The 16,691-nt window shown below is 41.1% G+C and overlaps 1 long non-coding RNA gene across 1 annotated transcript in view; it reads left to right on the top strand.

The window, feature by feature from the left end:
- The window catches only part of LOC127485989 (uncharacterized), a 47,031-nt gene that overhangs the window by 15,046 nt on the left and 15,294 nt on the right, over positions 1-16,691 (top strand). The window contains exon 3 of the long non-coding RNA XR_011386219.2: positions 1,510-1,638. This is a non-coding gene — a long non-coding RNA (uncharacterized LOC127485989). The remainder of the gene's footprint in view (positions 1-1,509; positions 1,639-16,691) is intronic.

Below are 16,691 nucleotides of genomic sequence, written 5' to 3'. Positions count from 1 at the left end.
ACTCACTGGATGTATTTAGGGGCCTAAATGAAATATCAGAATATCCTAGCATTTAGATTTTATTTACTGCATGAAAAGTAGTTTTCATATGAAGATCGATGCCCTAATACTCAACATATATGATCAAATAGGTGTGGAATTCCTTTGTGAAATGTCAGACTTGTCTTACACTGAAATATATGTGTTCTCTTAGCATTTAAATGCTTGAGCAAATAAAAGGGAAAAATAATAAAAATTATGACTTTCTCATTTTAATTTAAGGGTCATAAACACTTATACAAAATAGTGGGAAGTGATATTTTAATATATCTTATATAGCTAAATTAAAAATTTCCATTCCCCCAAAAAAATAAATCCAACTAGACCAGACTAATCAAATAAGCAAACAGAACAATAAAAGCCTTGAAACAATATGACTTGGTACTGGTTTTGAATATGCTCTCTTATCCTAAACTAGATTTGGAGAGCCATCTGCTGGCAAATTGATAAACTGTCTTTGGTTTTTTTAAAAAAGACATGCAGTTAGAATTGCCAGAGAAGTTACAGGAGACCCAGTTACCTTTCAGCTTCAGATAAATAATGTTTAGTGCTTAATTGTGTCAGTGTAACACCATGTTTAGTTTGTGTTGCACTACTACCTTGTTTCAAATTTTGAATTATACTCATTCAAGTGATTCAGGAAAGATTTTCTTGAAATTCAGATCATATGATTATTTAAGACTGCTATGAGGGATCTTCAAAGAGTTTATGAAAAATGTATATTATGAAAAATTATGCATAGACTTAAAATGTTTTGCAGCAAAATAAATTCTTTTAATTCCATTTTCCATGAACTTTTTGAAGTCTCTCAAATATTCACATTGCTTCCAACATGAAGCATCCTCATTCTTATATCTGACTCACATCTATTCTTTCTTTTTCTCCTTTTCTCTCTCCCTTCCTTCCTGTTATTTATTCTTAACTAATTCTTCCTACTCTGTGTATTTTCCTGTTGCTGCAGTCTCACATTTAAGGAATCTGTTGTGATTACAACTCATGAATGAAAAAAACAAAAGATTATTGTATTCTCTGTACCTTCATTGCAGATTCTACTCATCAGTAAAAAAAAAGAGAGAGAGAGAGAGAAAAGGTGGGGGGCGGGCATTATGGGACAGCAGAGTAAGCTACCATTGGGGAACCTTTCATCCCATATGGGAGTGCCTGCACTGATCCTGCCTCCGCCTCTAGTTCCTATCCAGTGCCCTGCTAATGTGCCTGAGAAGGCAGCAGATGATGGCCCAAGTACTTGAGTACCTGCCACCCATGTGGATGACCCAGATGAAATTCCTGGCTCCTGGCTTCAGGTGGCTCAGGCTTCAGCCATTATGGCCACTTGGGGAATGAACCAGCATGTGGAAGATTTGTCTCACTGTGTCGCTGTCTCTCTGCCACTCAGCCCTTCAATAAATAAATCTTTTTTAAAAATACGAAAGGGTAGTCAGTGAAAAGTTTCCCACCTCTGTCTTTCAGGTACCTGGAAGTTCTTTGACTCAGAGGCTACCAGCACACTCCATAGGCTCTTCAGTGATCTTGAAGAAGGACATTATTTTAAAGGGAGAGGCCACAGTAGGGTGGTGTCTCAGAAGGAAAGAAAGTGTGGTAGGTGACCATGGATAGCATTTCTTTTCTCATAGCTGTGGTTTTTATTTGCTTCACTTATTTTGCCTATGGGGCAAAAGAGAATATATATTCTCTTAAATCTTGGTTGCATCTGCATGATTTCCTATGGTTGCAAAATCCAATTAATGTAAAACCTGTATTGTGAAATATCACAGGATGGAGATGTTGCTCAATGAAAATGGCCATTGAAGTGGGTGGGGAAAATATTTTAGTCTCTTGGACATCTTTCTTTCTTTTTTAAAAGATTTATTTATTTATTTGAAAGGCAGAGTTACAGAGAAGCAGAGGTAGAGAGAGAGAGAGAGAGAGAGCTCTTCCATCCAGTGGTTCACTTCTTGAAGTGAAGTTTGGCCTCAATGGCCAAACCTGGGCCAATCTGAAGCCAGGAGCCAGAAGCTTCTCCTGGATCTCCCACATGGATGCAGGAACTCAAACACCTGGGCCTCCTTCCACTGCTTTCCCAGGCCATAGCAGAGAGCTGGATCAGAAGTGGAGTAGCCAGGACTTGAACCAGCGTCCATATGGTATGCCGGCACTGCAGGTGGCGGCTTTACCCAGTATGCCATAGCTCCAGCCCCAGACATCTTTCTTTTCCTCTCTATCTTGTGCTCTGTCTTTGGACATTCAAGGTAGTGAGTAGCATTCAAAGGACCTCTGTTAAAATCCTGGCTTTGTTTCTGCCTGCAACTGTGAATTAAATTAACTTTAGTAGCTTTATGGTCATCTATAAAGTCAGTCTTAAGCCCTTATCATGAAGATTAAATAATATATTTGCAATGACAACGTCGTCCAGGCAGAGCCCAGCAGAAGCACACCTTCGGTTGAACAGATTGGGTTTATTACTCACTGTGGTGGAGAAAACACACCCTGGGAACCGTGGGGGCTTGAGAGGATGTGAGAAGGGACACATTCTTGGATGGGTGATTGGTCAGAGGGATCCAGGAAGCGAGGATTCACTCTGGATTGAGTGCGGTCAGAGTGCAGGGACAATCTCTGCCTGAGTATCTCAGTGTTTGTTTATAGGGAGAGCAGACCACAGTGAGGCTGTAGTGACTCATCACCTAAGACAGGAGCCATTTGGTAAGTTATGGGTTACATGGTCAACCTGTTTCTGTCTGTGCTTAGACACAATTGTGAAGTGGTCTTGTTTGGTTTCACTTCCTCGTGATCTCAGAGCAGCATTGACTGGTGTTGCTGTTCTGTGAGATTGCTCGCACCCTGGAGCCAAGTGTGAGCTCCAGGCCAGCTTCTGAACCCACTTAGGCCTACCTGTAAGTGTATGCCTGGTCCCTGGACGTCAGAGCCTGCATTTTTCTCTCTCAGCATCTAGGTCTTCGATGCCCAATAAAACTTGGTTACAGACTAACTACACCAGAACAGACACTCACAGAACATTCCACCCACAGCTTCAGGTGACACATTCTTCTCACCAGCCTTGGAACGCTGTCTAGGCTAGATCATGCATTAGGCCACAAAACAAGTCTCAGGAAACTCAAAAACTGGCAATCATATCATGGATCTTCTCTGACCGCAGTGGAATAAAACTAGAAATCAGTAAGAGGAGCCTTAGAGGTTGTAAAAATACATGGAAACTAAACAGCATGCTATTGAAGAAATAAAATGGAAATTTAAAAATTTCTGGAAACAAATGATATTGGAAACAAAACATACAGGATATAGCAAAAGCAGTACTAAAAGGAAAATTTATGGCAATGAGAACCTATATTCAAAAGTAAATAAATAAAAAGAAAAAATTTTAGATAAATAACCTAACAGTGCAACTCAAGGAAAACTGGTAGAAGAGATAAACAAGAGATTAAAAAACAAATACAAGGGGCCAGCTCTGTGGTGTAGCAGGTAAAGCCACTGTTTGCAGTGCCGACATCCCATATGGACATTGGTTCAAGTCTGCTCCACTTCTGATCCAGCTCTCCGCTATGGCCTGGGAAAGCAGTTGAAGATGGTCCAAATGTTTGGGCCTTGCACCCGCATGGGAGATCAAAAAAAAGCTCCAGTTTCCTGGCTTCAGATCAGCTTAGCTCTTCCTGTCACAGCCATGTGGGGAGTGAATCAGTGGATGGAGGTATCCTCTCTCTCTCTCTCTCTCTCTCTGCCTCTGCCTCTCTGTAACTCTGCTTTTCTTTCTTTCCTTCCTTCTTTCCTTCCTTCTTACCTTCCTTCTTTCCTTCCTTTTTTCCTTCCTTCTTTCCTTCTTTCTTTCCTTCTTTCCTTCCTTCCTTCCTTCCTTCCTTCCTTCCTTCCTTTCTTTCTTTCTTTCGATTTATTTATTTTATTTGAAAGTCAGAGTTACACAGAGAGAGGAGAGGCAGAGAGAAAGAGGTCTTCCATCTAATGGTTCACTCCCCAATTGACCGCAATGGCCGGAACTGCGCTGATCTGAAGCCAGGAGCTTCCTCCAGGTCTCCCACGTGGGTGCAGGGGCCCAAGGACTTGGGTCATCTTCTACTGCTTTCCCAGGCCATAGAAGAGAGCTGGATTGGAAGTAGAGCAGCCGGGTCTCGAACTGGCACCATATGGGATGCTGGCATCCCAAGCCAGGGCATTAACCCGCTATGCCACAGCACCGGCCCCCTGCCTTTCTAACAAATAAATAATGTTTTAAAAACAAACAAACAATACAAAGGAAAGATGAAAGAGTTGGTTTTTTTGAAGTGATAAACACAATTGACAAACCCTTAGACTAACCAAAAGTAAAAGAGAAAGAATCCATATAAAATTAGATGTGAAAAAAAAGGCATTACAACTAATGCAATAGAAAACAGAAATGCAAAAGATCATTAGGGACTATTATGTACAACTATATTCCAACAAATTGGAAAACCTAAAGAAACAGGTAAATTCCTAGATATGTGTAACTTACCAAAAATTTTTTTAAAATTATCCCTACAAACACATGTGAATGGTGAAAAGTTACTTTTTTGTTTTTTCTTAAGATTTATTTTTATTTATTTGAAAGTCAGAGTTATACGATAGACAAGGAGAGGCAGAGACAGAGCCATTAGGCAAGAAAAAGAAATTAAAGGGATACGAATTGGGAAGGAAGAAGTCAAACTATCCCTCTGTGCAGACGATATGATTCTTCATTTAGGGGATCCAAAGAACTCTACTAAGAGACTATTGGAACTCATAGAAGAGTTTGGCAAAGTAGCAGGATATGAAATCAATGCACAAAAATCAATAGCCTTTGTATACACAGGCAATGCCATGGCTGAGAAAGAACTGCTAATATCAATCCCATTCACAATAGCTATAAAAACAATCAAATACCTTGGAATAAACTTAACCAAGGACATCAATGATCTCTACGATGAGAATTACAAAATCTTAAAGAAAAAAAATAGAAGAGGATACCAAAAAATGGAAAAATCTTCCATGCTCATGGATTGGAAGAATCAACATCATCAAAATGTCCATTCTCCCAAAAGCAATTTATAGATTCAGTGCAATTCCAATCAGGATACCAAAGACATTCTTCTCAGATCTAGAAAAATGATGCTGAAATTCATATGGAGATGCAGGAGACTTTGAATAGCTAAAGCAATCCTGTACAATAAAAACAAAGCCAGAGGCATCACAATACCCGATTTCAGGACATACTACAGGGCAGTTGTAATCAAAACAGCATGGTACTGGTACAGAAACAGATGGATAGACCAATGGAACAGAATAGAAACATCAGAAATCTACCCAAACATCTACAGCCAACTTATATTTGATCAAGGATCTAAAACCAATCCCTGGAGTAAGGACAGTCTATTCAAAAAATGGTGCTGGGAAAACTGGATTTCCATGTGCAGAAGCATGAAGCAAGACCCCTACCTTACACCTTACACAAAAATCCACTCAACATGGATTAAAGACCTAAGTCTACGACCCGACACCATCAAATTATTAGAGAACATTGGATAAACCCTGCAAGATATAGGCACCAGCAAAGACTTCTTGGAAAAGATCCCAGAGGCACAGGCAGTCAAAGCCAAAATTAACATTTGGGATTGCATCAAATTGAGAAGTTTCTGTACTGCAAAAGAAACAGTCAGGAGAGTGAAGAGACAACCAACAGAATGGGAAAAAATATTTGCAAACTATGCAACAGATAAAGGATCAATAACCAGAATCTACAAAGAGATCAAGAAACTCCACAACATCAAAACAAACAACCCACTTAAGAGATGGGCCAAGGACCTCAATAGACATTTTTCAAAAGAGGAAATCCAAATGACCAACAGGCACGTGAAAAAATGTTCAAGATCACTAGGAATCAGGGAAATGCAAATCAAAACCACAATGAGGTTTCACCTCACCCCAGTTAGAATGACTCACATTCAGAAATCTACCAACAACAGATGCTGGAGAGGATGTGGGGAAAAAGGGACACTAACCCACTGTTAGTGGGAATGCAAACTGGTTAAGCCACTATAGAAGTCAGTCTGGAGATTCCTCAGAAACCTGAAGATAACCCTACCATACAACCTAGCCATCCCACTCCTTGGAATTTACCCAAAGGAAATTAAATTGGCAAACAACAAAGTGGTCTGCACCTTAATGTTTATTGCAGCTCAATTCACAATAGCTAAGACCTGGAATCAACCTAAATGCCCATCAACAGTAGACTGGATAAAGAAATTATGGGATATGTACTCTATAGAATACTATACAGCAGTCAAAAACAATGAAATCCGGTCATTTGCAATAAAATGGAGGAATCTGGAAAACATCATGCTGAGTGAAATAAGCCAGTCCCAAAGGGACAAATATCATATGTTCTCCCTGATCAGTGACAGCTAACCGAGTACCAAAAAGGAAACCTGTTGAAGTGAAATGGACACTATGAGAAACGGCGACTTGATCAGCCCTTGCCCTGACTGTTGATGAACAACTTAATACTTTATCCCTTTTAGTATTTTTTTCTGTTTGTTCTACTTAACACTATTGGTTGAACTCTGTAATTAATACAATTATTCTTAAGTGTTGAAACTTAACTGAAAAGTGATCCCTGTTAAATATAAGAGTGGGAATAAGAGAGGGAAGAAATGTACAATTTGGTACATGCTCAATCGGACTTGCCCCAAATGGTGGAGTCAGAAACGTGCCAGGGGATTCCAATTCAATCCCATCAAGGTGGCATGTACCAATGCCATCTCACCAGTCCAAGTGATCAATTTCAGTTCACAATTGATCATAATGATAGGACTGAGAGTCAAAGGGATCACATAAACAAGACTAGTGTCTGCTAATACTAACCGATAGAATAAAAAAGGGAGAGAACGATCCAACATGGGAAGCGGGATACACAGCAGACTCATAGAATGGCAGATGTCCTAAACAGCACTCTGGCCTCAGAATCAGCCCTTAAGGCATTTGGATCTGGCTGAAAAGCCCATGAGAGTATTTCAGGCATGGAAAGCCAACACACTGTGGCAAAAAACAACAACAACAACAACAAAACCTAAATGAAAGATCTCTGCAAGTGAGATCCCAGTGGAAAGAACAGGTCATCAAAGAAGGAGGTACCTTTCTCTGAAGAGAGGAGAGAACTTCCACTTTGACTATGACCTTGTCTAAATATGATCAGAGTTGGCGAACTCAAAAGGCCTCCATAGTCTTGGCAACTCATGACAAGAGCCTGGGGTGATTACTGACGCCATAAACAAGAGTGTCGATTTGTTAAGTCAACAACAGGAGTCACTGTGCACTTACTCCTCATGTAGGATCTCTGTCCTTAATGTGCTGTACATTGTGATTTAATGCTATAACTAGTACTCAAACAGTATTCTACACTTTGTGTTTCAGTGTGGGTGCAAACTGTTGAAATCTTTACTTAATAAATTGATCTTCTGTATATAAAGAGAATTGAAAATGAATCTTGATGCAAATGGAATGGGAGAGGGAACAGGAGATGGGAGGGTTGTGGGTGGGAGGGAAGTTATGGCGGGGGAAGCCATTGTAATACATAAGCTGTATTTTAGAAATTTATATTCATTAAATAAAAGTTAAAGAGAGAGAGAGAGAGAGAGAGAGAGGTCTTCCATGCTCTGGTTCACTCTGTGAGAGGCCAGAACCACACCATGCAGGCTTCTCACAAAACAAAGGAACTGGATAGGCCCTGGACGCTTCTGTTGTGATGAACCCTGACACCAGACAGGGCCCAGTGGGGGCAACCACTAAGGTGGGCCGTCCTTGGTCCAGCAGGGCCAGAGGAAAGAAGGAATGCGGACCTAATACTTGTTTGCCCGGGAACTATAAATCCCCGGTTCTAGTCCCGGCTGCCCCTCTTCCAGTCCAGCTCTCTGCTATGGCCTGGGAAAGCAGTAGAAGATGGCCCAAGTCCTTGGGCCCCTGCACCCACATGGGAGACCAGGAAGAGGTGCCTAGATCCTGGCTTCGGATCGGCGCAGCGCCGGCTGTGATGGCCATTTGGGGAGTGAACAAACGGAAGGAAGACCTTTCTCTCTCTCTCTCGCTGTCTGTAACTCTACCTCTCATATAAATAAATAAAATCTTTAAAAATAAATAAATAAATACTAGAAAATCAAATCAAGCAGCACATCAAAAAGATCATTAACCATGATCAAGGGGGATTTATCCCAGGGATACAAGTTATGTAAATCAGCAGACATACTGTATCACATCAAATAAAGGATAAAAACAGTATGATCATCTCATGAGGTACAGAAAAAGCCTTTAATAAAATTCAACATCCTTCTTTTTCTTAAAAAAAAAAAATAACTGGGGCCGGCACCATGGCTCACTTGGTTAATCCTCCACCTGTGGCGCCGGCATCCCATATGGGCACCGGATTCTGTCCCAGCTGCTCCTCTTCCACTCCAGCTCTCTGCTGTGGCCCGGGAAGGCAGTGAAGGATGGCCCAAGTGCTTGGGCCCTGCACCCCATGGGAGACCAGGAGGAAGCACCTGGCTCCTGGCTTCGGATCAGCCCAGCACTGGAGAGTGAACCAGTGGAAGGAAGACCTTTCTCTCTGTCTCTCTCTTTCACTATTAACTCTACCTGTCAAAAAAAAAAAAAAAGAACAAATTAGGTGTAGAAGGAACATAACTCAGTATAATAAAGGCTATATTTTGGCAGTCCATATTCAATATTATATTGTACAGGAAAAAGCTGAAAATATCTTTAAGATCTGGATCAAGAAAAGCATACCTGTTTTCACCATTTTAATTCAACGAGTATTGGAGATCTTAGCCAGATCAGGTAAACAACAGAAAGAAATAGCATCCAAATATGAAGCGAATAAGCCAAATTATCCCTGTTTTTATATGTCATGATTCTATACACAGAAAAACCTCAAAGCTCCACCAAAAAAACTGTTGGAACTAAAATTATTTCTGTACAGTTGCAGGATACAGAACAATACGTAAAAGTCATAGCATTTTTATATGCCAGTAGTAGCCTCAATTAGAAAGCAGTGCCATTCACAATAGCTACAAACACATAGACACAAATCTAGGAATAAATCTAACTATGGAAGTGACTGTCTTCTACAGTGAAAATCTAAAGATACTGATGAAGGAAATTGATGAAACCACACACAACAAAAATAGACCTCCATGCTCATGGAGTGAAAGTATTATTACTGTTAAAATACTCGTATCACCCAAAGCCATTTCTAGATTCAATGGAACAAAAACAATTCTGAAATTTATATGAAAACACAAAAGACCCTAAGTAGCCAAAGCAGTCTTGGGAAAAAAGTCTGGAGGTGTCACAGTACCTTCTTTGAAGACCTATGACAGGGCTGTAGTAATCGGAACAGCACAAAAACTGACACATAGCCAGTGGAATCGAATAGAGATCCCAGAAATGTTTCTAGGGATCTATTGACAGATGACTGGATAAAGCACATATGGTTTATAAACACAACAGAATATTTTATAGAAAGAATGAAGACCTATCATTTACAACAAAATCAATGGAACTGGAGGTCATTCTGTTAATGAAATAAGCCAGACAGAACTTCAGAAGCAGTGTGTTCTCTCTCATGTGCAGAAGCTAAAAACTATGTCGACCTGAAAGTGAAAGGGAGTAGAGTAGTGATTACTGAAATCTAGGAAGGGGAGAGGGGAGGAAGGAAAGGAGACTGGGTAATGAGCACCAAAACATAGGTGAAGAAGTTCTAATGTTCTGTAGCGTAGTGGGGGTGACTGTAGTTCACAATAACAAGTTCTGTAATTAATGAACAGCCAGAAGAGAGGAGCATAGAGACTCTGGACCTAAAGAAAGTACAGGGGCCGGCAGTGTGGCGGGGTGGGTAAAGCTGCCACCTGCAGTGCCAGCATCCCATATGGGCACCGGTTCCAGTCCTGGCTGCTCCACTTCTGATCCAGCTCTCTACTATGGCTTGGGAAAGCAGTGAAGGATGGCCCAAGTCCTTTTGCCCCTGCACCCATGAAGGAGAACCAGAAGAAGCTCCGGATCTGCCCAGCTCAAGCCATTGCAGCCAACTGGAGAATGAACCAGCGGATGGTAGATTCTCTCTCTCTCTCTCTCTCTCTCTTTCCCTCTGCCTCTCCTTCTCTCTTTGTGTAACTCTGATTTTCAAATTAACCTTTAAAAAAAAAGATACTGTGTGGCTAGCGCTGTGTGTATAGTGGGTAAAGCCACCACCTGCGACACCAGCATCCCATATGGGTGCTCATTCCAGTCCTGGATGCTCCACTTTTTCTGATCCAGCTCCCTGCTAATGCACCTGGGAAAGCAGCAGAATATGGCCCAAGACTTGGGCCCCTGCCACCCACATGGGAGACCCAGATGAAGCTCCTGGCTCCTGGCTTCTGATCTGCCCAGCTTCAGTAGTTGTGGCCATTTGGTGTGTGAACCAGTGGGTGGAAGCTTGCAGTCTCTCCCTCTCTCTCCCTCTCTCTCCCTCTCTCTCTCTCCCTCCCTCCCCTCCCTCTCTGTAACTCTGCCTTTCAAATAAATAAATAAATAAATCCTTTTCAAAAAGAAATTAAATGATACTGAGATGGAAATTCTGTTTACCCTGATTTGATAAGTATACATTATATGCATATTAAAATATCACTCTTTACCTCATTAATAGATATATAATTATTACATGTTATTAGGAAGAAAAAAAAGGCAGGCATTTGGCATAACAGTTAAGACACCACTGGGGATGCCCACATCCTATATCACAATGCCTGGGTTCAAGTCCCAGCCCTGCTTCCAATTCCCTTTTCTTGCTAATGTACATCCTAGGAGGTAGCAGGCGATGGGCTCAGACACCTGCCACCCATGTGGAGACCTGACAGGGTTCCTGGCTCTGTGCAGTGCCACACAGCGCACTCTCAAGGACCAGCAGCATGGCCTGCAGAAAGTGAATCCTTTTCCCCTTGCAGTGCTCTCTTAGACTCTTGTTGATTTTTTTCTGGTTCTGTTTTTTTCTTGAAGAATTCGCATGAGTGTGGATGATGTTGCACTTTCTTGTAATGGTGGGGTTGATTTTCTGGTATATCTCCCAAAAATTAAAATCTGGAAAAATATGAGAAACAGTTACTAGAAATATAAAAGTTATCAGAATCAGAATGGAGTCATTTGTGTCAAACCCAAACAAGAAACAGAAACAGAAATAAGTAAGGCCAGGAGGTTGAGTGGAGGTGATGTCCTGCACATATTCCTGATAACAAGAATTATGACAGGAGGCTCTGCCAGACCACAACCTTGTACGCAGGCCACCACAGCTATACACAGCAACTACTTCTGCAAGGACATCTACCCAGAAACTGCCGTTAGCCTCAGCCTGGTGTGCCCTTGTTACTGATCCTTGTAGTCAACGATTATCATATCAGGATAACTTGGGAAATCCTTCTACTTTGCTTCTAAAAATTTCCTTTCCCTGAAAGTCCTTGAATATGCAGAGTTTACTATGGCCTATCTGCTACTCCCAAATAAACGTCATTATTCTTCAGTCTCCCTCTCTCTCTGTCTCTTTCTCTGCGTGTATGTCTCTGTTATTTATATTGACAGAAGCTTCAGAGAGCTGACGAAATAGTAAGGAATTGAAGGCTCAGAACTGAAGCTAAACCAGGAATCCAGAAAGGTGATCAGATCACCACGTCTGCTTTTCTGTTGACCCCAGATAATAGGAACCTTTATTGAGATGGCCTTGACAGGCGAGGAGGTCAGAACTGAAAGTACAGGCTTTGCAGACGATCCAGTCTCTCAAGAGACCTCCCCCACAATAAGGCGGGAACCCCAAGGGCTGCAGGGGTAAAGTGAACCCAAGTACGTGAGCCCTCGTGCAAACTTTCTGTGTGCGTTTGGCAGTCTCAATCCTGAACCAGCTGGTCTTTTGTTGGTTGGGCCCCCTAGGAGCAGACAAAAACAAATGCAAACCTTCTCTGTAGGAAGAAGTTTTTCATGTCGGCCTTAACTTATTCCTATAAATAACATCTCAGATGCAATGGGCAGCCCACCATGATACTGACACACAAAAAGCATAAATGTATTATAACAAGAATGCAAAATTTTAACCATTAAAATTACAAAGAAAATAGAACCTGATTAAAAATGAGAACTCTCTAACACTAAACTTTGGCCATGATGTTAATAGGGATGTGTAGAAAAACATGCATTCATGGGGCTGGCATTGTGGCACAGAGGGTTAAGCCACCACCTGTAACACCAGCATCCAATGTAGGTACCAGTTCTAGTCCTGGGTGCTTCACTTCCTATCCAGCTCCCTACTAATGTGCCTGGGAAAGCAGTGGAGGATGGCCCAAGTGTTTGAGCCCCTGGCTCTTGCTTTTGGTAAGACCTAGCCTTGGCTGTTGCAACCACCTGGGGAGTGAACTAGTGAATGGAAAATCTGTCTCTCTATCTCTCCATCTCTAACTCTGCCTTTCAAATAAATAATCTTTAAAAAAAACATGCATTCATAAAAATGGAGTGTTCAGAGTAAGGTAGCAGTAGACAGAGAAGCTAAGAGCACCACCCTATTAGGTACCAGTCAGATGAGGATGTCACATGATAAAGGATGACAACTCAATGTACTGGAGCCAGAATAGGTGAGGACTCAGAAGTAGCAGGAAGATCTGAGGTTGTTAGCTCTTAGAATTAAGTCATTTTCAAATTTTTAAGGAAGTATCCAACTTGTTCTGGATGGTTCCATTTGGTAATTTTAAAAAATGATAATATTTGCTATCAGACTCTTTGCAGAAAGTGTTTGCCAACCCATGATTCAAGCCTCAGATATGCTTTATGTGACAAAATGATTTCTTTGACTCATTACAAATTGGAGCGTCTAGGATGGGTGGAAGCAGGGAATAAGCTTACTGTCTGTGCAAATTTTGCATCTTCATCCATCACGTTTCTCTATTTATTTTGACATAAAATTCTCCTCTGTCACCTCAGTTCTTTGGGAGATCCTCCCACATGTTGTATTTGTCATTTATTTGCACACCTCCTGCCCCTTCCCCCACGTACTCCATGTGATGTGGTATTTGTTTATCCTTTCCCTTCCGCTGCTAGTACCTTTTGATTCTTTTTCTCCTCCAGCTCTTTTATCTTCCCTCCTCCTCCCTTTCTCCTCCTCCCCCTTCTCTCTCCTTTATACCAGACAGCATTCTAGACATTGGAGATAGAGCAGTAGAGTTACAATCTCTGCTGTCACAAAGCTTACAATGGTACCCTGATTTGAAAAGCACAGCTCTAATGGATTCCTAGGCACAAACAAAATAGTGTCACTGTGGAGGATTTCAGTGACTCCAAGAAAAGACACGCTCACTGACCTTCAGGCTGCAGGAAAACCCATTGATCATCCCCAGCAAAGAAGATTTGTTGGTATGACCTTGTCAACTTGCCTTCAGCCTGAAGTGGAACAACCTCCTAATAACAAAGAACACGCCCAATGAACAGCACTGTCGGTGAAAGGTCACGTGACAACATGAAGTCAGTTGTACCGCACAAGTCACCAGTGCCCCACAGCCAACCAGCCTTTCTCATTTTACTGAAAAGTTAAAAATAATTTCAGCCTCTGTTTCTACACAGAACCTCTCCACTCTAGTTTTCTGCTAAGTCTTTTTCAAAAATCTTCTTTAGTAGTATTTATCATTGTCAATATTTGTCTCAAACACTTGAGTGTAGCACAGGACCAATACAAACCATGGCACAGGGAAGTGAGTGCCAGTGACTACAGAGGAGTCTACACCCGTGACGTGTCTTACCCACTCATTTCACAGAGGCTTTGTCTCTCTAGTGAGCCTGTGCTTCAGACTAGACTTTACAGAAAACCTCTAAAATGGAATTGTTACAATCCACTGTTTGGCTTTGTTTCTTTGTTCTCTTCTTGAATCCTGCTGTTGTCTGTTCCGTTTCTCAAGGTGTACAGTATATGCCATTGTTAAAATGCTTTCAAACTGAAATGTGTGTTAGTGTTAATGAAAGGTGTTCAGTAGATTTGCCTAACTGGTACCTTGACATTACTCTGCTTCAAATAAACTTTCTGATATCAACTACTGAATAAGGAAATATCTCTAATATTGCTCATCACTTCTATTTCATTTGAACAGAACAACTTTAAATTGGTTATGCTCTGAACATATATGGCATGGTATGTAGGTTTATCAAAATTTCTGTTGTTGCTCAAAGTATGCAGAGAGAATACCTGCATATAAGAATTAAGAAAATACTATGGGGCTTGGGGGGTTAAGCATGCGCCTGAGGCATCAACAGCCCACATGGGCTCTGGTTTGATTCCTGGCTGCTCCACTTTTTTTTTTAAGATTTGTTTATTTATTTACATAGAGAGAGAAGGAGAGGCAGAGAGAGGGAGGGAGGCCTTCATTCTGCTGGTTCACTCCCCATTTGTCCCTAACGGCTGTAACTGGGTCAATCAGAAATGGAGCAGTGGGGACTGTAACTGGCACTTCAGGCAGTGGCTTTACCTGCTATGCCACAGCACTGGCCCCGGCTCCACTTCTGATCCTGCTCTCTGCTATGGCCTAGGAAAGCTGTAGACGATGGCCTGGGTGCTTGGGCCCCGGCATCTGCTTGAGAGATGCCGAGAAGCTCCTGGCTTCTGGCTTCAGATCAGCCCAGCTCTGGCCTTGCAGCCATTTAGGGAGTGAACCAGTGCATGGAAGACCTCTTTCATTCTCCTTCTCTCTGTCAGTTACTCTGCCTCTCAAGTAAACAAATAAATATGTTTACAAGAAAAGTATAAAAAAGTTACCAAGTGTAATGTAATAAACTAGGGAAATTTATGTTATGACATTTTCCCTTCATACCCCAAAGAAAGGAAAATTTCTGATTACTTTTTTAAGAATAAACTGTATCATCTGTGAATTTATTAAGCTTAATTACTTGAAATTGTCATTTTTACTACTTTAAATCTGTATTCTTTTATATTATTTCTGTTAAAATGATAATATAAGATTCACACAGATAATGTTTAATGCTAGTGTGTGAAGCTTATACAAAAATTAACTTGAAATGGATCAAAAACCAATTGAGTCATGAGTTTCCAAGGCTATGGAAGCCTCTTGAGTTCGCTGACTTCAATCTTATTTAGACAAGGTCTTAGTCAAAGTGGAAGTTCTCTCCTCCCTTCAGAGAAAGGTACCTCCTTCTTTGATGGCCCCGTTCTTTCTACTGGGATCTCACTCGCAGAGATCTTTCATTTAGATTTTTTTTTTTTTTTTTTTTGCCAGAGTGTCTTGGCTTTCCATGCCTAAAATACTCTCATGGGCTCTTCAGCCAGATCTGAGTGCCTTAAGGGCTGATTCTGAGGCCAGAGTGCTGTTTAGGACTAGAGCCTAGGGAGATTTCTGACGCCATAAACAAGAGTGTCAAATTGTTAAGTCAACAACAGGAGTCACTGTGTACTTACTCCTTATGTGGGATCTCTGTCCTTAATGTGTTCTCCAATGTGAATTAATGCTATAACTAGTACTCAAATGGTATTTTACACTTTATGTTCTGTGTGGGTGCAAACTGATGAAATATTTACTTAATATATACTAAATCAATCTTCTGTATATAAAGATAATTGAAAATTAATCTTGATGTGAATGGAATGGGAGAGGGAGCGGGAGATGGGAGGAATGCAGGTGGGAGGGAAGTTATGGGGGGGGGAAGCCATTGTAATCCATAAACTGCACTTTGGAAAATTATATTTACTAAATAAAAGTTTTAAAAAAAAACATTGAGAGCTAAAACTATAAAACTCTCAGGAAAAAATAAGAGAAAATCTTTCAGACCTTTTATTTACGCAGTGCTTTCTTAGATATGACAACATAAGTGCAGGCAACAAAAGGAAAAACATAAACTGGACTTCATGAAAAGTTTGAACATATATCATCAAGAGTAAAAACTTAATTGATACAAAGGATACTATCAAAAAACCCACAGAAAAATATCAAAGATAAACCACAGAAAGGGAAAGACTATTTTTTAAAATTTTTATTTACTTGAAAGAGTTACAGAGAGAGGTCTTCCATCTGCTGATTCACTCCCCGAATGGCTGCAACAGCTAGAGTTGAGCTGATCTGAAGCCAGGAGCCAGGAGCTTCTTCCAGGTCTCCAATGTGGGTGCAGGGGCCCAAAGTTTGGGCCACACTCTGCTGCTTTCCCAGGCACATTAGAAAGGAGCTGGATCAGAAGTAGAGTAACCAAGACTTGAACTGGTACCCATATGGAATGTCAGCACTACAGGCTGGGGCTTTAACCCACTGTGCCAGAACGCCAGCCCCAGGAGAAACAATTTTTAAATCATATATGTGATAAAAAAAATTTGTATCAGAATTTACAAAGCAAAACAAAACAAAACAAAAAAAAGTCTTACAGTTTCACAGAAATGTAACCCAATTGAAAAATAGAATAGACAAAGTGGAAGGAGATTAAGCCAAGCAGTTAAAACACACTGGCTAAGACTCCTGAATGCCAAATCCAAGTACTTGGTTTAGAGTCCCAGATCCAGCACCCAATTCCAGCTTCCCACCATCCAGAGCCTGGAAGAGAGCAAGTGGTGGCTCAAATACTTGAGTCCCTGCAGC

This window comes from Oryctolagus cuniculus, chromosome 2, assembly GCF_051225735.1.
Source record: "Oryctolagus cuniculus isolate XC-2025 breed Fujian yellow rabbit chromosome 2, ASM5122573v1, whole genome shotgun sequence".
NCBI lineage: Eukaryota > Metazoa > Chordata > Mammalia > Lagomorpha > Leporidae > Oryctolagus > Oryctolagus cuniculus.
Note: the sequence above shows the minus strand (reverse complement) of the source record. Positions and strands in the feature narration are given on the sequence as shown.